Here is a 27,443-nt window from a genome sequence, read left to right on the forward strand (position 1 = left end):
TAATGATGTGGTGTCTTCATTTGTTTGGGGAACTTTCTTCCCTTGTCTTTTCATGTTGCTTGTGTGTCTTTCTTTCCAGCTCTGTGGGTCTAGATTTTTATTGTTTTTATCCTATAGGTTTGTAGTGCTCTTGTAGGGTTCCAGGACCTCTCCTTTGTGGGGAAGGACAATGTTAACAGATCTCAATATCAACAATATATCACCTATGAACAATTTGTTGTTATTAAGACATTTACAGTTTAATCTTGATGTACAGAAATGTTGGGTTCAATTATTATTTAAAGTATAATCAGTAGTTTTGTAAAAAGGTTTACAGTTTCTGACAGTGGACAATAAATAGTGTGGGGCTTAGGATGATATCCTGAGGAGGTAGGATTTGAGGACAAAGAGTTAATATATCTTAGGAAAGATGAAGGAGAAATCTAGTGAAGAGGGTTAGTAGCAAGAGAACAGACAGGAAGTAATTTAGGGTAGGCAAGTACATGGGATGACGGTAGAGTACATAAAACAAACACAATATGCTATTTAGAAAAATACAGGTATTAAAGCAGTAAAATTTGGGGAGGGGGGAAAGAAAAATGAAAGAATAAAAAGGAAAAAAAAGGCTTGTACAACACCACTATATTATATTATTCAGATGACTCAGTCCTCAAAGTCCTATTTCATGCAAAGTTCTTGGTTTCACATATGTTGGGGATGTGAGGGTCGGAGGATGGAGGGATAGGAAAGAAAAAACAAACAGAACAACTAAACAAACAACTCCAAGAAGCCAGGGTTGTAGCTAGCTTTAGAGATCCGTATCTCTCCTGCTTCTCTTCTCATCCAGTAGGTGGTGTAATCTGTTGTAAGCTGGTATCTCTGCCCTCTGGATGGTGGAGGTAACCAGGTTAGGAAGTCTAACCCTAACTCCAATCCAAACCCTAACCCTTGGCACAGGGGGCCTGGATGTGGTGGTAGCACCCACCAGACCCTGCAGAAAGACTACACCTCATGGGTCTCTTTTTGGGACTGCCTGCTCATATGACCTGAGCACCCGGTACTATCTCCCCCTCTTGCCTGGAGATTTCCCAGTTCCTTGTTTCTCCCTCTCCCCTAGCAGTTCCCAATTGAGGAAACTATCTCACCCCAGGGCTCCCATGGGCGGCTCCCTGGTCGCACTGCACACCTGTGTTGGGCAACTACTGTGTTGGTTTATTGCAGCTGGGGAGGGAGGAAGGATGAAAATCTGGTACCTGGACTCTGGAGATCAATCTGGGAACTGCCCCCAGATGAATTGAGAGAATATTGAGTCAAGATGGTGGCAGTCTGCTTTTAGCGCTGGGGTGTCTGGTGAGGTGGAGGGAGCATGGTGAGGTGGGGGGATCAGTACGATGGCATTGTGCTGTGAGTAGGTAGCAGATGAGTGACTTGCATTGTTGTAAGGACAAACGAGGCAAGACACTGAAGATAGCAGGAAACAGTTTTATTTGGCTGCAGCCAGGTTCAGAGGGCACAGCTTTTGCTGTAATCAATCAATCCCCTGATCCCCAAGTTCAGGAAGTTTCAGAGTTTTATACCCAGCATGTAAGGGGAGGGGCTCAGAAGTTCACAGTCTGGGAAAGTGGCATAAAAGTAGCTTTTTCTTTCACTGTTTTGGGCAAGTTAACCCTTCAAGGACAACACCTATGAAGGGGAGAGCTTCTTCTCCCCTTTTTCCTCCCCCTGCCTGCTGTTTCCATGGAGCCCAATTGTAACTTATCTTAAAAATATAGACATCTCTGTGAAGCCCAGCTCAAGACCAGAGGCCTTGTTTGCATACTTCTTCAAAGAACTATACTGGATATGTTTGTGACAAACTAGTAAGGGGTGTCCAGCACCTGGAGTGCTGGTATCTTCTCGGCCAGCAGCCAAGTAAAACAGGGTGACACAAAAATAGGAAGTTTATCTACACTGAAGTCTTTTGCAAAGACTCTTTTGCTGACAGTCCTAAAATCAGTCTGGGTGAAGATTTCTGGAGAGGCCCAGTTAAGACTTTTCGGCCACTTCAGCGTGGGAGCCCAGCAAAGTCTTGGCAATCTGTAGATGTGTTGATAGTTGATTCTGCGCCAAATCTTGCGTGGACTGGGACTTCGGGCTTTGGGTCCTGCTTCAATGCCAGGCATCTTACTCAAATGCTGAGGTCCAGAGCCCTGCATGGGGTCACAGCGCTGGTGATATCTGTGGAGATCAGCTGGATAGGGGTCCTTTAATACTCTCAGAGATGTAGTATTCTGACTAGGCGAGATCTGCAGGTCTGGTGGCGAGGGCATGGGGTGGCTCACTCCCTTCCCGCTGCCATGTTTTCCCCTCTGTCTCTCTCAACACTGTAAGGTACTGGAAACCCTCAGGGACTCTATAAGTCCACTTTAAAAACTCTACTGCTTCAAAACCAACTGTTAGTGGTATAGACACACAAACAATATGAAAAAGCAAGGGAACAAATCACTCCAAACAAACCAAAATATTTCAATAACAGAATCCATTGATATGACAGTAGAAGAAATATCAGAGGAGGAATTTAGAATGTTAAATTCATCTGTGAGGAAAAAGATGATGTTAGGGAGAAAATACAGGAAGGAAAAGATCACATCAACAAAGAGATAGAGATTCTGAAAAAGAAGAAGAAAAAACAAGCAGAAATTCTTTTTTTTAAAAGTTATTTCCTAGTGTTTTTATTTTCAAATTTATTTATTTTTTTAGTTATAGTTGAACACAATATCTTTATTTTTTATTTTTATGTGGTGTTCAGGATCAAACCCAGTGCCTTAAGCATGGTAGGCAAATGCTCTACCTCTGAGCCAAAACCCCAGACCAATTTCCTAGTTTTTAATTTGTGACATTCTGGTATTATTTTCCTTTGGTTTATCTTTTTTTAAATTAATTTTAAATTTGTTTTAATTAGTTATACATGAAAGTTGAATACATTTATTCACTTTGATATGTCATACATGGATGGGATATAATTTCTCATTTTTTCCAAGTGTACATGTTGCAGAATCATATTGGTCATGCAGTCACATATATAGATAAAGTAATAATGTCTGTTTCATTCTACTACCTTTTCTATCCCCACAGTCCCTCCACTCCCCTTTCTTCACTTCTCTCTATCTAACCTAAGGTAACGCTACTCTTCTCTAGTGCCCCCCACCTTATTGTGAATTAGCATCCACATATTAGAGAAAACATTTTGTCTTTGTATTTTTGGGTTTGGCTTGTTTTACTTAGCATGATATTCTCCAACTCCATCCATTTACTGGCAACTGCCATAATTTCACTCTTCTTTAAAACTGAGTAATATTACATTGAGTATATATATCCCATTTTCTTTATCCATTCATCTATTGCAGGACGCCTATGTTGGTTCCATAGTTTAGCTATTGTGAATTGACTTGCTATAAACATTGATGTGGCTGCATTACTGTAGTATGCTGACTTTAAGTCCTTTGGGTATAAAGAGAGGAGTGGGATAGCTGAGTCACATGGTAATTCCACTCCCAGTTTTCTGAGGAATCTCCATACTGCTTTTCATAATGGTTGCACCAATTTGCTGTCCCACCAGCAATATATTAGTGTGACTTTTCTCCCACATTTTTGCCAACATTTATTGTTGCATGCATTCTTTTTTTTTTTTTAAAGAGAGAGAGAGAGAATTTTTTTAAAAAAAATATGTTTTAGTTTTCAGCAGACACAACATCTTTGTTTGTATGTGGCGCTGAGGATAGAACCTGGGCTGCACACATGCCAGGTGAGCGCGCTACCGATTGAGCCACATCCCCAGCCTGTTGCATGCATTCTTGATGATTGCCATTCTGACAAGAAATGAAATCTTTTTTTTTTATTGTTGGTTGTTCAAAACATTACATAGTTCTTGATATATCATCTTTCGCACTTTGCTTCAAGTGGGTTATGAACTCCCATTTTTAGCCCATATACAGATTGCAGAATCACATCAATTACACATCCATTGATTTACATATTGCCATACTAGTGACTGTCGTGTTCTGCTACCTTTTCTATCCTCTACTATCCCCCCTCCCCTCCCCTCCCCTCCCCTCCCCTCTTCTCTCTCTACCCCCTCTACTGACCTTCATTTCTCCCCCTTGTATTATTTTTCCCTTTCCCCTCATTTCCTCTTGTATGTTCTTTTGTATAACCCTGAGGGTCTCCTTCCATTTCCATGCAATTTCCCTTCTCTCTCCCTTTCCCTCCCACCTCTCCTCTCTGTTTAATGTTAATCTTCTTCTCATGCTCTTCGTCCCTACTCTGTTCTTAGTTACTCTCCTTATATCAAAGAAGACATTTGGCATTTGTTTTTTAGGGATTGGCTAGCTTCACTTAGCATAATCTGCTCTAGTGCCATCCATTTCCCTGCAAATTCTATGATTTTGTCATTTTTTAATGCAGAGTAATACTCCATTGTGTATAAATGCCACATTTTTTTAATCCATTCGTCTATTGAAGGGCATCTGGGTTGGTTCCACAGTCTTGCAATTGTGAATTGAGCTGCTATGAACATCGATGTAGCAGTGTCCCTGTAGCATGCTCTTTTTAGGTCTTTAGGGAATAGACCAAGAAGGGGAATAGCTGGGTCAAATGGTGGCTCCATTCCCAGCTTTCCAAGAAATCTCCATACTGCTTTCCAAATTGGCTGCACCAATTTGCAGTTCCACCAGCAATGTACAAGTGTACCCTTAAGAAATGAAATCTTAAAATAGTTTTGATTTGCATTTCTCAAATTGCTAGAGATGTTGACCACTTTTTTATGTATTTGTTGATCAATTGTATTTCTTCCTATGTGAAGTGTCTGTTCAGTTCCGTAGCCCATTTATTGATTGGGTTGTTTTTTGGTGTTAAGTTTTTTGAGTTCTTTATATATCCTTGAAATTAATGCTTTATCGGAGGTGCAATGGGTAAAATATTCTCCCAACCTGTAGTCTCTCTCCTCACATTATTGATTGTTTCCTCTGCTGAGAAGAAGCTTTTTAATTTGAATCCATCCCATTTATTGATTCTTGATTTTACTTTTTGTGCTTTAGGAGTCTCGTTAAGGAAGTCAGATACAAGGCCGACATGGTCAAGATTTGGGCCTATTTTTTTTTCTTCAATTAGGTGCAGGGTCTGCCTAAGTCTTTGATCCACTTTGAATTGATTTTTGTGCAAGGTGAGAGATAGAGGTTTAATTTCATTTTGCTACATATAGGTTTCCAGTTTTGCCAGCACCATTTGTTGAATAGGCTATCTTTTCTTCAGTGAATGTTTTTGGCACCTTTGTCTAGCATGACATAACCATATTTATGTGGGTTTGTCTCTGTGTCCTCTATTCTGTACCATTTGTCTACAAGTCTATTTTGGTGCCAATACCATGCCACTTTTGTTACTATAGTTCTGTAGTATAGTTTAAGGTCTGGTATTGTGATGCCTCTTGCTTCACTTTTCTTGCTAAGGATTGCTTTATCTATTTTGGGTATCTTATTTTTCCAAGTAAATTTTATTACTGCTTTTTCTATTTCTATGGAGAATGTCATTGGGATTTTAATAGGAATTGCATTAAATCTGTATAATGTTTTTGGTAGTGTGGCCATTGTGACAATATTAATTCTGCCAATCCAGAAGCCTGGGAGATCTTCCCATCTTGTGAGGTTTTCTTCAATTTCTTTCCTTAGTGTTCAGTAGTTTTCATTTTAGAAGTCTTTCACCACTTTGGTTAAATTTATTTCCAGGTATTTTATTTTATTTTATTTTTTGAGGCTATTGTGAATGAAGTAGTTTTCCTAATTTCTCTTTCAGTGGATTCATTGCTGATGTATAGGAATGTGTTTGATTTATGGATGTTGATTTTATATCCTGCTACTTTTCTGAATTCATTTATTAGTTCTAGAAGTTTTCTGGTGGATTTTTTTTTTATCTTCTAGATATAGAATCATGTTATCAGCAAATAGTGATAGTTTGAGTTCTTCTTTACCTATTTGGATTTCTTTAATTTCTTTCTTTTTTATAATTGCTCTGGCTAGAATTTCAAGGATGATCTTGAATAGAAGTGTTAAAAGATAACATCCTTGTCTTCTTCCAGTTTTAAGAGAGAATGCTTTCAATTTTTCTCCATTTAGAATGATGCTGGCCTTGGGTTTAGTATGTATAGCTTTTACAATGTTTAGGTAGGTTCCTACTAGCCCTAATTTTTCTAGAGTTTTGAATATGAAGGTGTGCTGTATTTTTTTCAAATGCTTTTTCTGCATCTATTGAGATGATCATAAGATTCTTGCTTTTAAATATATTAATATGATGAATTATGTTTATTGATTTCTATATGCATCCCATTGATCATGGTGCACTATCTTTTAAATCAAAAAACCAGAAATAAATGACAGGGAATACAAATCATATCTCAATAATAACCTTGAATGTTGATGGCTTAAACTCATCAATCAAAAGATATAGATTGGCAGATTGGATTAAAAAGCAAGACTCAACAATATGGTGTCTTCAAGAGACTCACCTCATGGGCAAAGAGATCCACAGGCTGAAGGTGAAAGGATTGGAAAAACCTTATCACTCATATGGATTGTATAAACAAGCGGGGGTTTCCATTCTCATTTCAGATAAAGTAGACTTTAAACCAAAGTTAATTAGAAGAGACAAAGAAGGACATTTCATACTTCTCAAGGGAAATATATATAAGCAGGTCATAACAATTATAAATATTTATGTCCCAAACAATGAAGCATCTATGTGCATCAAACAAACCCTTCTCAATTTCAAGAGTCAAATAGACCACAATACAATAATACTGGGTGACTTTAACACACCTCTCTCACTACTGGACAGATCTTCCAAACAGAAACTAAATAAGGAAACTATAGAACTAAATAATATAATCAATAATTTAGACTTAACAGACATATATAGTGTATTTCATCCATCAATGAGCAAATATACATTCTTCTCAGCAGCACGTGGCTCCTTCTCTAAAATAGACCATATCTTATGCCACAAGCAACTCCTAGTAAATATAAAAACAGAGATAATAACCTGCATTCTATCAGACCACCATGGAATGAAACTAGAAATCAATGATAAAATAAAAAATACAAGCTACTGTAACAAATGGAGACTAAATAATCTACTATTGAATGATGAATGGATAGTAGAAGAAATCAAGAATGAAATAAAAAATTCTTTGAGGTAAATGAGAACACTGATACAACATATCAAAATCTGTGGGACACTATGAAGGCAGTACTAAGAAGAAAGTTTATTGTATTGAGTACTTTCATTTAAAGAATAAAAAGTCAATAAATAAATAACCTAACACTACATCTCAACAGAAGAACAAATCAACACCCTAAAAGACAGGAAATAATTAAAATCAGAGCTGAAGTCAATGACATTGAAACAAAAGAAACAATTCAAAATTTGACTAAACAAATGTTGGTTCTTTGAAAAAATAAATAAAATATATAAACTCTTGGCCATGATAATAAAGAGAAAAATAGAGAAAACTAAAATTAATAAAATACAAGATAAAGAAGGAAATATCACAATGGACATGTCTGAAATACAGAAAATACAGAAGATAATTAGAAACTATTTTGAAAATTTATATTCCAATAAAATTGAAAACATTGACAGATTTCTAAAGACACATGACCTACCCAAACTGAATGAGGAGGTCATACATGATTTAAACAGATCAATTTACAGTAAATAGAAAATGTCATCAAAAGTCTACCAACAAAGAAAAGCTCAGGATAAGGAGAATTTCTTAATGAAAATATCAACATAACAAATTAAAAATGCATTGGAAAGCATCTCCAGCAGACCAGACCACTTGGATGATAGAATTTCAGGCAATGAAGACAAAATATATAATTTTGAAAATAAATTAGACCATGGAGAAAAGATGTTAAGAGATCATCAGCAGAACTTCCAAGAAATATGAAGTAACATTAAAAGAAAAAAATTAAGATTAATCAGGATAAATGCAGGCTCAGACATAAAAACCAAAGGAATCCACAAACTTTTCAATTAAATAATATCTGAAAATTTCCCAAACAATGAAATGGAAAACCAAATACAGGGGGCATACAGAACTCCAAATATACAAAATGGCAACAGACCAAAACCAAGTCACCTTATTATGAAAATGCCTAATATACAGAATAAGGAAATAATTTTGAAGGCAGCCAGAAAAAAAAACAAGAAGGCACATTTATAGGGGAACCAATTGTGTTCTCAGCTGATTTTTTAAAATTTGTTTTAATTAGTTACACAAGACAGTACAATGACCTTGACATATCATACATTTGAATCACATGGGATAAAATATCTCATTTTTCTGAGTATAGAGGTTGCAGAATCACATTGGTCATGCATTCACATATATACACACGTAGTAATAATGTCTGTTTCATTCTACTATCCTTCCTATCTCCCCAACCCATCTCCTCCCCTCCCATCACTTCTCTCTACCTAAAGTAGCACTATTCTTTTTTTTCTCATATCTTCATACATATATTTTGTATAACAATGAGGGTCTTCTTCCACCATCCATGCAATTCCCATTCTCCCTCCCTTTCCCTCTCACCCGTCTTTCTTATGTAGATGTAATCTTCTTCCCATGTTCTTCACTCTTCCCCATTTTGAGTCACCCCACTTATATCAGAGAAGACATTTGGCATTGTTTTATTGGGGGGGGATTGGCTCACTTCACTTAGCATAATCTGCTCTAATACCATCCATTTCCCTGCAAATGCCAAGATCTTATTATTTTTTAGTGCTGAGTAATATTCCATTGTGCATATATGCCACATTTTTTTTATTCATTCTTTCATTGAAGGGCATTTAGGTTTGCTCCACAGTCTAGCTATTGTGAATTGTGCTGCTATAAAAATTGATGTGGCTGTGTCCCTGTAGTATGCTGTTTTGAGGTCTTTTGGGGATAGTCCGAGATGAGGAATGGCTGGGTCAAATGGTGGTTCCATTCCCAGCTTTCCAAGGAATCTCCATACTGCTTTCCAAATTGCCTGCACCAATTTGCAGTCCCACCAGTAGTGTATGAGTGTACCTTTTAACCCGCATCCTCACCAGCACTTGTTGTTGTTTGTCTTCATCATGGCTGCCATTCTTACTGGAGTGAGATGGTATCTTAGAGTAGTTTTAATATGCATTTCTCTGATTGTTAGGGATGATGAGCATTTTTTCATATATTTTTGATTGATTCTATATCCTCTTCTGAGAAGTATCTGTTTAGGTGCTTGTCCCATTTGTTGATTGGGTTATTTATTTATTTATTTTTTTTGCATTTAGCTTTTTGAGTTCTTTGTATACCCTAGAGATTAGAGCTCTATCTGATGTGTGAGAGGTAAAAATTTGTTCCCAGAATGTAGGCTCCTTATTCACCTCACATATTATTTCTCTTGCTGAGAAAAAACTTTTTAGTTTTTTAGTTTGAATTCATCCCATTTGTTGATTCTTGGTTTTAATTCTTGTGCTATAGGTGTCTTATTAAGGAAATTGGGGCCTAGCCCCACATGATGGAGATTAGGACCTACTTTTTCTTCTATTAGATGCAGAGTCTCTGGTTTAATCCTTAGATCCTTGATCCATTTTGAGTTCACTTTTGTGCATGGTGAGAGATAGGGATTCAATTTCATTTTGTTGCATATGGATTTCCAGTTTTCCCAACATCATTTGTTGAAGATGCTATCCTTTCTCCAGAGCATGCTTTTAGCATCTTTGTCTAATATAAGGTAGTTGTAGTTTTGTGGGTTAGTCTCTGTGTCCTCTATCCTGTACCATTGGTCTACCAGCCTGTTTTCGTGTCAGTACCATGCTGTTTTTGTTACTATTGCTCTGTAGTATAATTTAAGATCTGGTATAGCGATGCCACCTGTTTCACTCTTCCTACTTAGAATTGCTTTAGCTATTCTGGGTCTCTTATTTTTCCAGATAAATTTCATAATTGCTTTTCTATTTCTGTGAGGAATGCCATTGGGATTTTGATCAGAATTGCATTGAATCTGTATAGTGCTTTTGGTAGTATGGTCATTTTAATAATATTAATTCTGTCTATCGATGAGCAAGGTAGGTCTTTCCATCTTCTAATTTCTTCTTCTATTTCTCTCTTTAGGGTTTATAGTTTTATTGCATAGATCTTTCACCTCTTTTGTTAGGTTGAGTCCCAAGTATTTTATTTTTTTGAGGATATTGTGAATGGAGTAGTTTTCCTCATTTCCTTTTCAGAGGATTTGTCACCGGTATACAGAAATGCCTTTGATTTATGGGTGTTGATTTTATATCCTGCCACTTTGCTGAATTCATTTACTAGTTCTAGAAGTTTCTTGGTAGAGTTTTTTGGGTCTTCTAGGTATAGAATCATATCATCAGCAAATAGTGCTTGTTTAAGTTCTTCTTTTCCTATAGATATTCCTTTAATTTCTTTCATCTGTCTAATTGCTCTGTCCAGTGTCCTTCTTTATCCATTTTGATTAACTTTGGCTTGAAGTCTATTTTGTTTGATATGAGTATGGACACCCCTGCTTGCTTCCGAGGTCCATGTGAGTGGTATGATTTTTCCCAACCTTTCACCTTCTTTATTTTATCATTGATTTCCAATTTCATTCCATTATGATTGGATAAAATGCATGGTAATATCTCTACTCCTTTTTATTTGCTAAGAACTATGTTGAATAGAAGTGGTGAGAGAGGGCATCCCTGTCTTGTTCCAGATTTTAGAGGGAATGCCTTTAGTTTTTCTCCGTTTAGAATGATGCTGGCCTGAAGCTTAGCATAGATAGCTTTTACAATGTTGAGGTAAGTTCCTGTTATCCCTAGTTTTTCTAGTGTTTTGAACATAAAGTGGTGCTGTATTTTATCAAATGCTTTTTCTGCATCTATCAAGATGATCATGTGGTTCTTATGTTTAAGTCTATTAATGTGATGAATTACATTTATTGATTTCCGTATGTTGAAGCAATCTTGCATCCCGGGGATGAATCCCACTTGATCATGGGCATGATCTTTTTGATATGTTTTTGTATCCGATTTGCCAGGGTTTTATTGAGGATTTTTGCATCTATATTCATTAGAATATTGGCCTGAAGTTTTCTTTCTTTGAAGTGTCTTTGTCTGGTTTTGGAGTCAGGGTGATATTGGCCTCGTAGAATGAATTTGTAAGTACTCCCTCTTTTTCTATTTCCTGAAATAGATTGTAGTATTGGAATTAGTTCTTTTTTAAAGGTCTTATAAAACTCGGCTGTTTATCCATCTGGTCCTGGGCTTTTCTTGGTTGGTAATCTTTTGATGGCTTCTTCTATTTCCTCACTTGATATTGGTCTGTTTAGGTTGTGTATATCATCCTGACTCAATCTGGGCAGATCATATGACTTAAGGAATTTATCGATGCCTTCACTATCTTCTATCTTATTGGAGTATATGGTTTCAAAATAATTTCTAACTATTTTCTGTATTTCTGTAGTGTCTGTTGTGATATTGCATTTTTCATCCCGTATGCTAGTAATTTGGGTTCTCTCTCCTCTTCTCTTCGTTAGCATGGGTCTGTCCATCTTATTTTTTTTTCAAAGAAACAACTTTAGTTTTGTCAATTTTTCAATTGTTTCTTTGTTTCAATTTCATTGATTTCAGCTCTGATTTTAATTATTTCTTGACTTCTGCATTTGCTGTTGATTTCTTCTTCTTTTTCTAGGGCTTTAAGATGTAGGGTGAGGTCATTTATTTGTTGGCTTTTTCTTCTTTTAAGGAATGAACTCCATGCAATGAATTTTCCTCTTAGTACTGCTTTCATAGTATGAGATTTCGGTATGTTGTGTCTGTGTTTTCATTTACCTCTAAGAATTTTTTAATTTCCTCCTTGATGTCTTCTGTAACTCATTGTTCATTCAAGTATCATATTTTTCAGTCTCCCTGTGATGTAGGAATTTTTCTTCCTTATTTTATCATTGATTTCCAGTTTCATTCCATTATGATTGGATAAAATGCATGGTAATATCTCTACTCCTTTGTATTTGCTAAGAGTTGCCCTTGGGCATAATATATGGTCTATTTTTGAGAAGGATCCATGTGCTGCTGATAAAAAGTATATCTTCTTGATGTTGATTGATATATTGTATATATGTCAATTAGTCTAAGTTATTAATTATGTTATTGAGTTCTATAGTTTCTTTATTCAACTTTTGTTTGGAAGATCTGTCCAGTGGTGAGAGAGGTGTGTTAAAATCACCCATGATTATTGTGTTGTGGTCTATTTGTCCAATGAACTTGAGAAGAGTTTGATTGATGAACATAGCTGCACCATTGTTTGGGGCATATATATTAATGATTTTTATGTCTTGTTGGTGAATGGTTCCCTTTAACAGTATGTAGTGTCCTTCTTTATCCCTTTTGATTAACTTTGGCTTGAAGTCTATTTTATTTGATATGAGTATGGACACCCCTTCTTGCTTCCTAAGTCCATGTGAGTGGTATGATTTTTCCCAACCTTTCACCTTCAGTCTGTGTATGTCTTTTCTTATCATATGAGTGTCCTGTAGGCAGCACATTGTTGGATCTTTTTTTAAAAAAATCCAGTCTGTTAGCCTATGTCTTTTGATTGGTGACTTTAAGCCATTAACATTTAGGGTTACTATTGAGACATGGTTTGTACTTCCAACCATGTTTGTTTATTTTTGTTATTTAACTTGATTTGTTTTTCCTCTTTGATTAGTTTTTCCTTTACTGTACTACCTCCCACTGTTCATTTTCACTGTTATTTTTCATTTCCTCTTTATGTAATGTTTTGCCAATGATGCTTTGAAGTGCCAGTTTTCTAACTTCAAATTCTTTTAACTTTTGTTTATCATGGAAGGTTTTTATTTCATTTTCAAACCTGAAGCTTAATTTTGCTGGATACAAGATTCTTGATTGGAACCCATTATCTTTCAGTGTTTGAAATACGTTGTTCCTGGATCTTCTAGCTTTCAGAGTCTGTGTTGAAAAATCCACCATTAACCTAATTGGTTTACTCCTAAATGTAATCTGCTTCCTTTCTCTTGGGCTTTTAAAATTCTATCCTTGTGGGACTGCAAATTGGTGCGGCCAATTTGGAAAGCAGTATGGAGATTTCTTGGAAAGCTGGGAATGGAACCACCATTTGACCCAGCTATTCCCCTTCTTGGACTATTCCCTAAAGAACTTAAAAGAGCGTATTATAGGGATACTGCTGCAATGATGTTCATAGCAGCACAATTCACAATAGCTAGACTGTGGAACCAACCCAGATGCCCTTCAATAGATGAATGGATAAAAAAAATGTGGCATTTATACACAATGGAGTATTACTCTGCACTAAAAAATGACAAAATCATGAAATTTGCAGGGAAATGGATGGCACTAGAGCAGATTATGCTAAGTGAAGCTAGCCAATCCCTAAAAAACAATTGCCAAATGTCATCTTTGATATAAGGAGAGCAACTAAGAACAGAATAGGGAGGAAGAGCATGAGAAGAAGATCACCATTAAACAGGGACGAGAAGGGGGAGGGAAAGAGAGAGACAAGGGAAATTGCATGGAAATGGAAGGAGACCCTCATTGTTATACAAAATTACATATAAGAGGAAGTGAGGGGAAAGGGGGAAAAAACAAGAGAGAGAAATGAATTACAGTAGATGGGGTAGAGAGAGAAGATGGGAGGGGATGGGAGGGGAGGGGAAGGGGCATAGTAGAAGATAGGAAAGGCAGCAGAATACAACATACACTAGTATGGCAGTATGTAAAAAAGTGGATGTGTAACTGATATGAATCTGCAATATGTATACGGGGTAAAAATGGGAGTTCATAATCCGTTTGAATCAAATGTATGAAATATGATATGTCAAAAGCTTTGTAATGTTTTGAACAACTAATAAAAATAAAATAAAATAAAATTCTATCCTTGTTCTGTATGTTGGGCATTTTCAGTATAATGTGTCTTTGTGTGGGTCTCTTGTGGTTTTGTACATTCAACGTCCTATAGGCTTCTAGGATTTGGATTGTCATGTCATTCTAAATAATTTCTAAAATTATTTCATTGAAGAGGCTGCTCATTCCTTTGGTTTGGACCTCTATACCTTCCTCTATCCCAATAACTCTTAGATTTGGTCTCTTTATGTTATCCCATATTTCTTGCAGGTTCTGCTCGTGGTTTCTTATCAGCCTTTCTGAACTGTCTACAAATTTTTGGGATGATATACTTTGTCTTCGTTGTCTGATGTTCTGACCTCTAAGTGTTCTCCTCTTCTGGTGATACTCTCACTTGAGTTTTTTTTTTAAATTTTTTATTGTTGGCTGTTCAAAACATTACACAGTTCTTGATATATCATATTTCACACTTTGATTCAAGTGGGTTATGAGCTCCCATTTTTACCCCATATACAGATTGCACAATCACATCAGTTACACATCCATTGATTTACATATTGCCATACTAGTGTCTGTTGTGTTCTGCTGCCTTTCCTATCCTCTACTATCCCCCCTCCCTTCCCCTCCCCTCCCCTCTTCTCTCTCTGCCCCCTCTACTGACATTCATTTGTCCCCCTTGTATTATTTTTCCCTTTCCCCTCACTTCCTCTTGTATGTATTTTTGTATAACTCTGAGGGTCTCCTTCCATTTCCATGCAATTTCCCTTCTCTCTCCCTTTCCCTCCCACCTCTCATCCCTGTTTAATGTTAATCTTCTTCTCATGCTCTTCGACCCTACTCTGTTCTTAGTTACTCTCCTTATATCAAAGAAGACATTTGGCATTTGTTTTTTAGGGATTGGCTAGCTTCACTTAGCATAATCTGCTCTAATGCCATCCATTTCCCTGTAAATTCTATGATTTTGTCATTTTTTAATGCAGAGTAATACTCCATTGTGTATAAATGCCACATTTTTTTTAATCCATTCGTCTATTGAAGGGCATCTAGGTTGGTTCCACAGTCTTGCTATTGTGAATTGTGCTGCTATGAACATCGATGTAGCAGTGTCCCTGTAGCATGCTCTTTTTAGGTCTTTAGGGAATAGACTGAGAAGGGGAATAGCTGGGTCAAATGGTGGCTCCATTCCCAGCTTTCCAAGAAATCTCCATACTGCTTTCCAAATTGGCTGCACCAATTTGCAGTCCCACCAGCAATGTACAAGTGTACCCTTTTCCCCACATCCTCGCCAGCACTTGTTGTTGTTTGACTTCATAATGGCTGCCAATCTAACTGGAGTGAGATGGTATCTTAGGGTGGTTTTGATTTGCATTTCTCTGACTGCTAGAGATGGTGAGCATTTTTTCATATACTTGTTGATTGATTGTATGTCCTCCTCTGAGAAGTGTCTGTTCAGGTCCTTGGCCCATTTGTTGATTGGGTTGTTTGTTCTCTTATTGTCTAATTTTTTGAGTTCTTTGTATACTCTGGATATTAGGGCTCTATCTGAAGTGTGAGGAGTAAAGATTTGTTCCCAGGATGTAGGCTCTCTATTTACCTCTCTTATTGTTTCTTTTGCTGAGAAAAAACTTTTTAGTTTGAGTAAGTCCCATTTGTTGATTCTAGTTATTAACTTTTGTGCTATGGGTGTCCTATTGAGGAATTTGGAGCCCGACCCCACAGTATGTAGATCGTAGCCAACTTTTTCTTCTATCAGACGGCGTGTCTCTGATTTGATATCAAGCTCCTTGATCCATTTTGAATTAACTTTTGTGCATGGTGAGAGAAAGGGATTCAGTTTCATTTTGTTGCATATGGATTTCCAGTTTTCCCAGCACCATTTGTTGAAGATGCTATCCTTCCTCCATTGCAAGCTTTTAGCCCCTTTATCAAATATAAGATAGTTGTAGTTTTGTGGATTGGTTTCTGTGTCCTCTATTCTGTACCATTGGTCTACAAAAGAAACTATTAGAGCTAATAAATGAATTCAGCAAAGTGGCAGGATATAAAATCAACACGCATAAATCAAAAGTATTCCTGTATATCAGAGACAAATCCTTTGAAATGGAAATGAGGACAACCACTCCATTCACAATATCTTCAAAAAAAATAAAATACTTGGGAATCAACCTAACAAAAGAGGTGAAAGACTTATACAATGAAAACTACAGGACCCTAAAGAGAGAAATAGAAGAAGATCTTAGAAGATGGAAAAATATACCCTGTTCATGGATAGGCAGAACTAACATCATCAAAATGGCGATATTACCAAAAGTTCTCTATAGGTTTAATGCAATGCCAATCAAAATCCCAACGGCATTTCTTGTAGAAATAGAGAAAGCAATCATGAAATTCATATGGAAAAATAAACGACCCAGAATAGCAAAAACAATGCTAAGCAGGAAGTGTGAATCAGGTGGTATAGCGATACCAGACTTCAAACTATACTACAGAGCAATAGTAACAAACACAGCATGGTACTGGTATCACTTGAGTTTTTAATTTGGTTTATTATTTCCTTCATTTCCAGGATTTCTTTTTGTTTTTTTGTATAACCTCTATCTCCCTGTAGAGTTGATCTTTTGCTTCTTGGATTTGTTTATGTAATTCATGGTCATAGTGATCTTTCATTGTCTGCATTTGCTGTCTAAAGTCCTCCTAAAGACTCCAGATCATCTGACCATGTATATCTTGAAATCTTTATCTGACATTTTTTTTTCTGCTGAAGCTATTATCTACTCTATTTTTGAGTTGTCCTGCATTGTTTGTGGTCCTTTTTTTTCTTTGTTTTTTCATGTTTCTCATGTTTCTTTCCAGCTCTGTGTGACTGTTGTGTTATTATTTTTCTTCTATAAATTAGTATTGCTCTTGTATAGTTCCGAGATCCCTCCTTTGTGATAGGAGACAATGTCTAGAGATGTTGGATTCAATTATAGTTTAAAATATATTCATTAGCTTCATCAAAGGCATACAGATTCTGGTGGCATATACAGAACTGAGGGTCAGGTGTAGGACTTTATGTTTAGGGGAAAAGATGTGAGGGTATGAGATTAATATATCTTAGCTACTTTGGAAGAGAACTCTAATGAAGGGGGTTATTAACAGAAGAATAGACAGGAGGTATTTTATAGTGGCTAAGTACATGGGAGGACAGTAGGAAGCATAGAAAGGATCACCTATTTGCATTTAGTAATTTACACATTGTAGAAATACTAACACTTGGGAGGTTGGGGGAGGAAGAGAGGGAGGAAGAAAAGTACAAAGAAAAGAAGAAAAAAGAGGGATGAAGAGAAAAAGGAATGAAAAAAGAGAGGCAAAGAGAGAAGAGAAAGCTAAAAAGAAAAAAAAAAAGGAAAGAAGGAAAAAAACCCACACCCTTAAAATTCTATTTTCTTCTCTTCCAGTAGGTGGCATTGTGCATTCCAGGTTGAGTCACTGCCCTCAGGGTGGGGAAAGCAATCCTCTGAGGAGGCTCTCCCTACCCTCCCGGGTGCCTCTCTAGTCTCAGTCCCCTTTGTTTGCTCCTGGTCTCTATTTCCCTCACTTCTCCTGCCCACCAGGCCCCAATTACTGAGACTCTTCTCCACAGCCCTGGGTTCACTCTGGGCTTGAGGTGCCCTGGCTGCCCGCGCTCCTGATCAACTGAGCGCTCTGTGTTGGGTAGTCACCAAGTCATCACAGCTGTGGAGAGGGGGAGTTGGAAACTGGCAACCTGTTCTGTTGTATTTCCTCACCCACTGAGAGCTGGCGAGAAAGGTTTTGAGTTGTCACAGCTGGGGGTGGGGGCTGGGACTCACATACCTGTTCAGACGCCAATCTCCCTGTATTCTACATCTGCCAAAGCTGATATGATAGATTTTCCAAGATGGCGTACTCCTGATTCTGTGCCTGGGTGTCCAGTGAGTTGTGGGGGGCTAGGCTGTTCGTCCACTATGTCCCGAGTTTGGTCCTCGGTCTGGTGCCCTGCAGCAACATGGGTTGCAGTCTGGCGTGCGTTAATCTTAAAGGATCTGTAAGCCTGCGTCTCTATGCTGCCAGATCTCCATGGTGCTCAACTCCACCTGTCTGTGGCGGGTTCCCAGGCTCTATTTTGCAATTTCTTGTGCTGTGTTCAGAGCTCTGTATGGTGACCCACAAGCAAGGCCTCTGCATTCTGTGCCACCTTCCATCTGCGCTGACTGGGCCACAAGCGGGGACTGCCTTCCATCTGCGCCTCAGCTGATTTTTAATCCAGACTCTTAAAGCTAGGAGGACCAAGCTCTGAAAGAAAATGGAACCAACCAGAAAAATTAAATACACAGTAAAATTAAGCATTCAAATTGATGATGAAATAAAAACCTTACTATCATAAATAGAAGTTAAACAAATTCAGAACTAGAAAGCCTGCACTCCAAGACATACTCAATAAAATATCTCATGAAGAACAAAAAAAAAAATAAATAAAAGTGAAAACCAGCAAAGAGAGGACCTATACTAGAAGAATAGTGAATCAAAGGAGAAACTACTTCAAACTAAAAGCCAGAAAGAAATCAAAATTACAGGTAGTAAAATTTATTTCTCAATAATAATATTGAATGTAAATGGCCTAAAGTTACAAATCCAAAGACATAGACTGAGAAGTTGGCTTAAACAACAAGACCCAGACTGGCTGCTCTGAAAAGCCATTTTTACCTTGTTCCTGGGTCCAGCTCCCCGCTCACTGCAACCACCTCCACCTTGCGCCTCCTCTGCTGCCACAGATTCTGGCAGCTTTATCGCCAGAGTCCCTGAACTCTAGTTTTCTTTTTAATCCACTGCATCAGATTACAGGCATGCCCCACCATGTCAGATGCGCAGCGGTGGACACTAGGCTCTGAAATCACCAGGAAGGACTTAAAGGAGAAGAAGGAAGTTGTGGAGGAGGCAGAGAATGGAAGAGACAACCCTGCTAATGGGAATGCTAATGAGGAAAATGGAGAGCAGGAGGCTGACAATTAGGTAGATGCAGAAGAGGAAGAGGGTGGTGAGGAAGAAGAGGAGGAGGAAGGTGATGGTGAGCAGGAGGATGGAGATGAGGATGAGGAGGCTGAGGCAGCTATGGGCAAATGGGCAGCTGAAGATGACGAGGATGAAGATGTTGATACCAAGAAGCAGAAAACCGATGAAGATGAGTAGACAGCAAAAAAGGAAAAGTTAAGCTGAAAAAAAAGGCTGCCATGATCTATTAACTTGCCACTTCCTGTCTCAGAATCTAAATGTGGTCACCTTAGAGTAGAGAGGCAGTGCCACCCGCAGATGACACACGCTCTTCACCACCCAACCATAACCACAACGTGAATTTGCAACAGAGGAGGAAAAAAGAACCCAAACTTCCAAGGCCCTACCTTTTTTTTCCTTAAAAGTACTTTAAAAAGGAAAATTTGTTTGCATTTTTTATTTACATTTTATATTTTTATACATATTGTTAGGAGTCAGCCATTTTTTAATGATCTTGGATGACCAAACCAGCCTTTGGAGCATTCTCTGTCCTTCTTGTGACTTTACTTGTGGTGTGACCATGTTCATTATAATCTCAAAGGAGGAAAAAAACCTTGTAAAAAAAGCAAAAACAACAACAACAAAACAATCTTATTCCTAGCATTCCAGTAACTTTTTCTGTGTATGTACTTTAGCTGTACTATAAGTAGTTGGTTTGTATGAGATAGTGAAAAAGGCCAAAGAGAAAAAAGGTTTCTTCTTTTTTTTTCTTATTTTGTCTATGAAGTTGATGTTTATTTTTTTGGCCTGTTGGTGAAACAATGTTGTCCAACAATAAACTGGAATTTTATTTTGCTGAGTTGTTCTAAAAAAACAAAACAAAACAAAACAAAAAAACCCAGACCCAACAATATGCTCTCTCCAAGAGACTTACCTCATAGATAAAGACATCCACAGAATGAAGGTAAAAGGATTGAAAAAAAAATATCATTCACATGGACCTCATAGACAAGAAGGTGTTTCTCTCCTCATATCAGATAAAGTAAACTTCAAGTCAAAGTTATTTATAAGGGACAAAGAAGGCCATTTCATACTGCTTAAGGGAATTATACATCAATAAGACATAACAACTTTAAATATTTATGCCCCAAACAATAGAGCATCTACATACATCAGACAAACCCTTCACAATTTCAAGAATCAAATAGATCAGAAACCAATTATGCTTGGTGACTTTAATATCATCACTCAATAGATCTTCCAAACAAAGACAAAATGAAGAGGTTATAGAGCTACAAAACAGGATTAATAATTTAGACTTAACAGACATATAGAATATTTTATCCATCAATAGCTGAATATGTTTCTTCTCAGCAGCACATGGAACCTTTTCTAAATTAGACCATATTTTCAGTCACAAAGCAAATCGTGGCAAATACAGAAACACAAACAAAAATAGATAATGCCTTGGATTTTATCAGATCATAATGAAATAAAATTAGGAATCAATGATAAATTTAAAAATAGAATCTACCCTAACACCTGGAGAATAAATCATATGCTATAGAATAACCAATGGATAGCAGACAGAATCAGGGATGAAATAAAAACTTACTTAGAGGTAAATGAGGTTAGTGACACAACATATCAAAATCTCTGGGACACTATGAAGGAGGATCTAAGAGGAAAGTTAACTGCATTGAGCTCATTCATTAAAAGAATAGAGAGTCACCAAATAAATAACTTTATAAATCAAACCCTAAGAAAAGAAGAACAAATCAACACCCCAAAGCAATAGAGAACAGGAAATGATTAAAATCAGAGCCAAAATTAATGAAATTGAAAGAGAAAGAAATTTTAAAAAAATCATCAAAGCAAAAAGTTTGTTCCTTGAATAAATAAATAAATTGAAAAACCAGCCCTGAGCCATGCTAACAAAGAAAAAGAGAGAGAAAACACAAATTACTAAAATTCATGCTGACAAAGGAAATATTACAATGGAGACTAGTGAAACTCAGACAATAGTCAGAAACTAATTTGAAAATCTATACTCCAATAAAATAGAAAATGATGAAGACATTAACAAATTTCTAGAGATATATGACCTACCCAAATGGAATCAGGAAGACATAGTAACTTTAAACAGATCAGTTTAAAGCAATGATATTACAGACACCATCAAAAGCCTACTACCAATGTAAAGCCCAGGACCAGATGGATTCTGAGCTGAGTTCTAATGGACCTTCAAAGAAGAGCTTACACTGATCCTCCTCAAGTTATTCCATGAAATAGAAAATGAGGAAACCCTTCTAACCCATTGTATGAAGCTAGTATCACCCTGATTCCATTCAAGACAAGAAAACTTCAGACCAATATCCCTGATGAACATAGATTCAAAAATTGTTAATAAAATACTGGTACATTGCATATACAAACATTAAAAGATAGTGGACCATGATCAAGTTGGGTTCATTCCAGAGAAGCAAGATTCGTTCAATGTATGGAAATCAATAAACATAAATCATCACATCAATAGACATAAAGACAAGGAAAAAAATCACATGATTATCTCAATAGATGCAGAAAAAGCATTTGACAATATTCAGCATTGATTCATGCTCAAAACACTAGAAAAACTAGGGATAGTAGGAACATACCTTAACATTGTAAAAGCTATAGGCTAAAACCCAAGGCCAACATCATTCTAAATGAGAAAATTTGAAAGCATTCCCTGTAAAAACTGGAATAAGACAGGGATGCCCTTTTTCATCACTGCTGTTCAAAATAGTCCCCAAAACCCTATCCAGAGCAAGTAGAAAAAAAGAAACAAAATAAAAGGATATGAATGGGAAAAGAAGCACTCAAACTATGTCTATTTGCTGATGACATGATTCTATGTTTAGTTGACCCAAAAAACTCCACCAGAAAGCTTCTAGAACTCATGAAAAATTTCAGCAAAGTAGCAGAATATTAAATTAACACCCATGAATCAGTTGAATTCCTCTGCACCAATGATGAATCAGCTGAAAGAGAAATTGGGAAAACTATTTTGTTTACAATAGCCTCACAAAGAAATGAAAACTTGGAAAACAATCTAAAAAAGGAGGTGAAAGACCTCTAGAGTGAATAATAGAGAAACCTAAAGAAAAAAAAATATAAGAAAGCCTTGGAAGATGGAAAGATCTTCCATGTTCTTGGATAGGTAGAATTAATGTCAAAATGGCCATATTACCAAAAGCACTTCATTCTCAGAGACTGAGAATGAAGCCCCCATATGACCCAGCTATATCACTTCTTGATATTTATCCTAAAGTTTAAGTGAAGCTGATGTTACACATGATAGCACAGAGAAATATGCTTTGTGATTAATTTGAGTGCGTGATTTTATCACGCAATAGTGATACATGCATACTCTTATTTATAGCAGCAGAATTCACAATAGTCAATTTAATGCAATTCTATGAAAATTCCACTGTTCTTCACAGCCCTCTGATACCTAGCATGAGGTATTTATCTGAGCTTTAATTCAATTCTTTCAATTTCAAATTTCAAATAGGACTAAAAATGTATATCTTTGTTTTTAGATGCAACCTTAAATCCCCATATTTCTGATGTGGTTGATACCTTTGATCTTGTCATGATTTAAGTTTGAGTAAGATGAAGTTAGTTTGGGTTAATTTTGGCTCACAACTAAATTCAACTTCAGTATCTCCTGGGAATCTAAACAATGTAAGACTGCATGAGAGTGAACAATTGTTTTCTCCTCTTTACCCTATTTCCTACAACTACTTGGCAAAAATTACTATGAGAAAAGATTGACAGGTTGAGGAACATTTTTTTTCCCCTCTTTGGGGTCTTCCAGGGTTGAATTCATCATTACCACTCCACATTGTCCCTAGGAATTGTTTACTCCTTGTCTCTAGAACATCTGCTCTTCCTACTGTTTGTAAGTGGCTTAATCACGTTTCCCCAGGTGTAGAAATGACTGTAGTTCTTTGCTCATTTCGTGATGGTTTTTTCCTCTCAAGGGCTTATTTCATTAACATTAAGAGCATCCTCTTCTTTTTAATAGCTTTAATGAAATTGAAACTCATCAATTTGGGGCTTTTCTATTGTTACCCTGGAGTCTTTCATCTCCTTCTGCTGCTTAGCTGGAAGAGGAATTCTCTTGAACTTTAAATAAAATTCAGTTTGAAATGACATAGTAAACTATACATACTAAATGTATAAAATCTAATAACTTTTGACTCTAATTTTGAATATTCTTTTTTCCCTCCTGTGTCCTTGGACATATTTCCACATAAGTTAAATGTTTTAAAGCATATTACCCACTAGAATATAATATCCATAAGGAATATTTCTTCATCACCACTTTTTTCCTGAGGACCTAGAATAATGTCTAGCATATAGGCAGTGCTTAGTCATGTTGAATGAAGGTCAAAAGACAAATGTTACTGAATGGAAGTTTCCCTCTGATTCTTTTCTCCCCCAGAGAAAGATTTCAGTCAAGAGACAAAGTTTTGGAAAATATGTTTAGTGAAATGAAACTATCCCCAAAGTGCAGTGGACTTACAACCTGGGGTCTCCCATGTAAGAAGTTTTTATATGTGGTCTGGGAACTTCCTTCCTCAATTATTATCTATTTGGGGGCAGTTATTACAGTTTCCCATCATGGCTTAGTGTATCTGTTCCAATTTTCCCATTTTGAAAGGTTTCCAGCATACATCATGGCCATTTTCTCTAGCTTGACAGTGAGCTGTCTGACTGCAAGAGGAGGTCCCTGAAGGATTTATAAGCTAATAGGTGGAGCCAACAGGCAGAACCTGAATCTTCTTTCTCCACCTCCATTGCTCATGTCTGTCTAAGCTACCTATTCTAACAGAATGATGTAGAAAATGTGTAGGTTTTGATCAGGAATGAAATCTTTGATAATCCTTTCAGTAGTTGTAAGATCCAGCAATATACCTCTCCAAGTGTGCATTTCTCATCTGTATAACTAATGAAGAGTATATTCACCTTGTGATATTTAAAGCAATGGATTTAGGTATAAATATAATACAAGGGATAATTGGGTCTATATATGGACTTAATGTGAAAGAATATGGGACAACTTAGGATGATGATATGTAGTGACTACTAAAAATAATCTTAGTGACCTAATCAGTCTAATGTTTTCAGCAACATGGCCATTGGGTTCAACTGATCAGAGTAAGCATTATGTTCTATGCTGAGCATTAATTTAAGAATGCAGTTGAAAGTAGAGCACAGGGAATAGGTGAATAGTCTGGAAACCATCAAATGTTCTAGTGGAAAAGATATAAAACTTTTTCTGATGATGAATGATTCGTGTGGGGAAAACTAAGTGAAGACAGATTACTTTCTGTTGATATTTGAAGGACTGTCTTATCAATAGAGAAGAGACTTTGTTTCTAAAGGGAAGTTAGTCCTTAGTTTAAGACTAATTGGTGTCATGCATGTGGACATACACTTTGTCATAATATAGGTAAAAGGTCCCTTGCAGGAGGAGTGGCCTTATAACTTACAGCCTTGAATGTTACCTATAAGCATTCAGGTATATGAGTGACCATTTGTTAGGGAGATTAGGGCAGGACTACTTCTAGAGGGAAGGGAAGCCAAGCCAAATGTCTTTGACAACCCCTTCCAATTCCAAGATTCTGTGATTCCATGACTCACAAATTGGAAACCACTAAATAATATTGGATGGTAATTGCAGAGACTTTATTACTGCTTACCCTGGGAAAGGTTCCTAGAAGATAAAAATCATTAGAAAAAGATTGACTCAGTTGGAGACTTGGATTTGTAAATAGCCAAGGAAGCATTCTTTTTGACAAAGAAACAGATTATCAGAATTTCGGAGTGGTTTTGCACAATAAGCAGTCACTTACAGTGTATAAGTTGAGGTTCATTGGACTGGTATAATGTGAAACTAAACTAAGTCTCTGTGTTGTGACCAGTTCTACTTCTGCTGTTACCTATAGTTGTACCATTAGAGTTTTTTTCTTTTTGAATCTTAAATTGTTTCAATTCATCAGTGGTTACTGACTGAGGTAAATGAAACCAGTTGTGGAAAACCTTTAAATTGGTAGAATAAAGCTTTTTAAAATTAAAATTTTACAGGGAAACGCAGCTTATAAATTGAAAAAAAAATTATTTTAAGCATTCTGGATGAAATGGGTGCCAGAAAGCTCTACCTGTTTGCCCTATTTCCACGTTCCCCCACTCTTTCCTCCAAACTCTTTTATTTATTATGGACTTTTGTATTTGATCCTGTTTTTTTAAGATTTCTTGGGATTTCCTCAATAGAAGATCATCTCATTTTCAAATAAGGACCGATTGTTTTTTTCCTTTTTCCTCTGTATGTTTCTATTTCCTTTTCTTGCCTCATTGTGCATGTTGATCTTCCAGTACAATGTTGGTTGAGTGATGACAGCAGACATTCTTGCATTGTTCTTAATCTTAAGGGGAAGACATTCTTGCCATTAAATATGATGTTAACTGTAGGTTTTTTGTTGATGTTCTTTATTAAAACAAGGAAGGTTCTCTCTATTCCTAGTTTTCTGTGAGATTTTTATCACAAAATGATGCTGAATATTGTCACATGCTTGTCCTCAAGGGGTTGATATGCTCATGTTATTTTTCTACTTTGGCTTAATTGAAATGAATTTTTTAGTATTGAGCCAGCCTTACACCCCAGGTACAAACCTGAGTTGTTGTGGTATATTATTCTTTAATAGAGTCCTAAATTCTATTTGCTCTTTTTTGTTGTTAAAGAAATTTTTGGTTATATGTTCATGGGGCATAATGATCTCTGCTTTGCAAACAACAGCTCATGATTTAGCATCAGGGTACATTTAGGTTTATGAAATTAATGGGAAGTGTTTCCTCCTCTTCTATTTTCTGGAAGAGATTACATAGAATTGGTGTTAATTTTTCCTTGTTTGTCATGGTAGAATTCTCCAGTGATTCCACTTGGCCTGAAGACATCCTTAGGAATTGAAAAACTATAGAAATGATCTATTTCACACTGGGCAAGACATAGTAATTTGTGCTCTTCTTAGGATTGATCACCTTCACCTAGGTTGTTGAATTTATGTGTGTAGAGTGGTTAAAATATTCTTTGTTACCTTTTTGATATCTTCAAGACTATAGTGACATTCCCCTTTCATTCTTGATAATCGTAATACGTTTATGTTCTCTCCATTTTTTTGTCATTCTTTCTAGATGTTCATCAATTTTATTAATCTCTTCAACACAAAACTTTTTTTTAAAAAAAATTCATTTTCTCTGTTGTTCTTCTGAATTCAATTTTAATGATTTGTTCTCTAATCATTGAATGTGGTATGTCTCAGTATGGTTCTCTTTGAAATCTGGTTGGTATGCGCTTCACGTTTTGAATCTAGATCTTTATGCACTTTTCTAAATTTGGGGTGTTTTTAGGCATTATTATTTTTCTGGACTTTTTCAGTTTTCACAAATTGTTGAAATTACAAATCCCTGCCTCAGATAGCAGGGTATACTTCTGTATGAAGCTAAATATAAGATTGTTGTAAATAGCTCTTATCTGTGAATGGTTCATTTTTGTTATTTTAACTGATCCTTATCTCCCTGCTTTTAGTCATTAGCATGGGGGATCAAAAATATCAGGCCTGGCCACTCACCTCCCCTACCCGCAAACAAAAGGAAAATGCACTGGTGAAAACACAAAAGGAACTTTAATCAATATAGCCATATTGGGAAGACAGTGAGATTAAGCATCTCAGCCCTATCCTCAGGGGGACTGACAAGAACTTTAGGTTTAAATAGAGAGTAAGTTGGGGCAGGAGTGAGAGGTGAGCAGTGTTGATCAAACCTGTCTGGTTGATCATTATCTCAGTCCTGGTGGCAGAGTCTTACTGGTTCCAAGGAAATTGCTGCTGTTGATCTCTGCTTCCCAGGCCAGGATGTTTACCTATCAGAAGTGTGGTCCTGGAGAGGGTTGGCTCAGTTCTCATGAGATGGTCATGCCTAGCTGAAACCGGTGGGGGCTGGCAGTTTCATCATGAAGTGATCTGCCTGTCTGTTGTTCCTGGGCGATGGTTTGAGACTTCTGACCTTTGGTACAGGAAGTATGGGTCAGGGTGTTGTCAAAACTGGCAGTTGAGAAGACTGGAAGGGCAAAAGGGAGCAAGGCAGTGAGTCCTGCTCTCCTCCCAATATGGAAAGGAGGCAATGAAGGGAAAGCAGAATTGAGAAAGTGGGTGACAAAATAATAAACAAACAAAACCAAAAAACCCTCTAAGACTCAATATTACAAAATCTGAGACCTGGAAAGACTCAAAGAGAGGTTATCAGAGTAGAAAATAAGCACAAAGTTCCCTAATCCTTAACCCAAACCAGATTGAGGAAAGGGGGGGGGGGGAATCTCTTAAGCTCAACCACTTAAAAACATTTGAACAGGAAGACAAAATTTACTGTGTGACTGGAATGGCAGGGCCCTTAAAATAGAACAAATAGCTTAACATCTAATCGTGACAAGAAAT

At 36.8% G+C, this 27,443-nt stretch overlaps 1 protein-coding gene and 1 pseudogene across 1 annotated transcript in view; one reads left to right on the forward strand and one right to left on the reverse strand.

The window, feature by feature from the left end:
• Positions 1–18,768: 18,768 nt before the first annotated feature.
• On the forward strand, positions 18,769–19,101 carry LOC117794570 (prothymosin alpha-like; annotated as a pseudogene).
• A 7,516-nt stretch (positions 19,102–26,617) lies between these two features.
• The window catches only part of Samd9 (sterile alpha motif domain containing 9), a 47,555-nt gene continuing 46,729 nt past the window's right edge, over positions 26,618–27,443 (reverse strand). The window contains exon 3 of the transcript XR_003580404.2: positions 26,618–27,069. The gene's annotated coding sequence lies outside the window, so the exon portion shown is untranslated. The remainder of the gene's footprint in view (positions 27,070–27,443) is intronic.

The sequence above is a fragment of the Marmota flaviventris genome, chromosome 1 (assembly GCF_047511675.1).
Source record: "Marmota flaviventris isolate mMarFla1 chromosome 1, mMarFla1.hap1, whole genome shotgun sequence".
In the NCBI taxonomy this organism is placed as follows: Eukaryota; Metazoa; Chordata; class Mammalia; order Rodentia; family Sciuridae; genus Marmota; species Marmota flaviventris.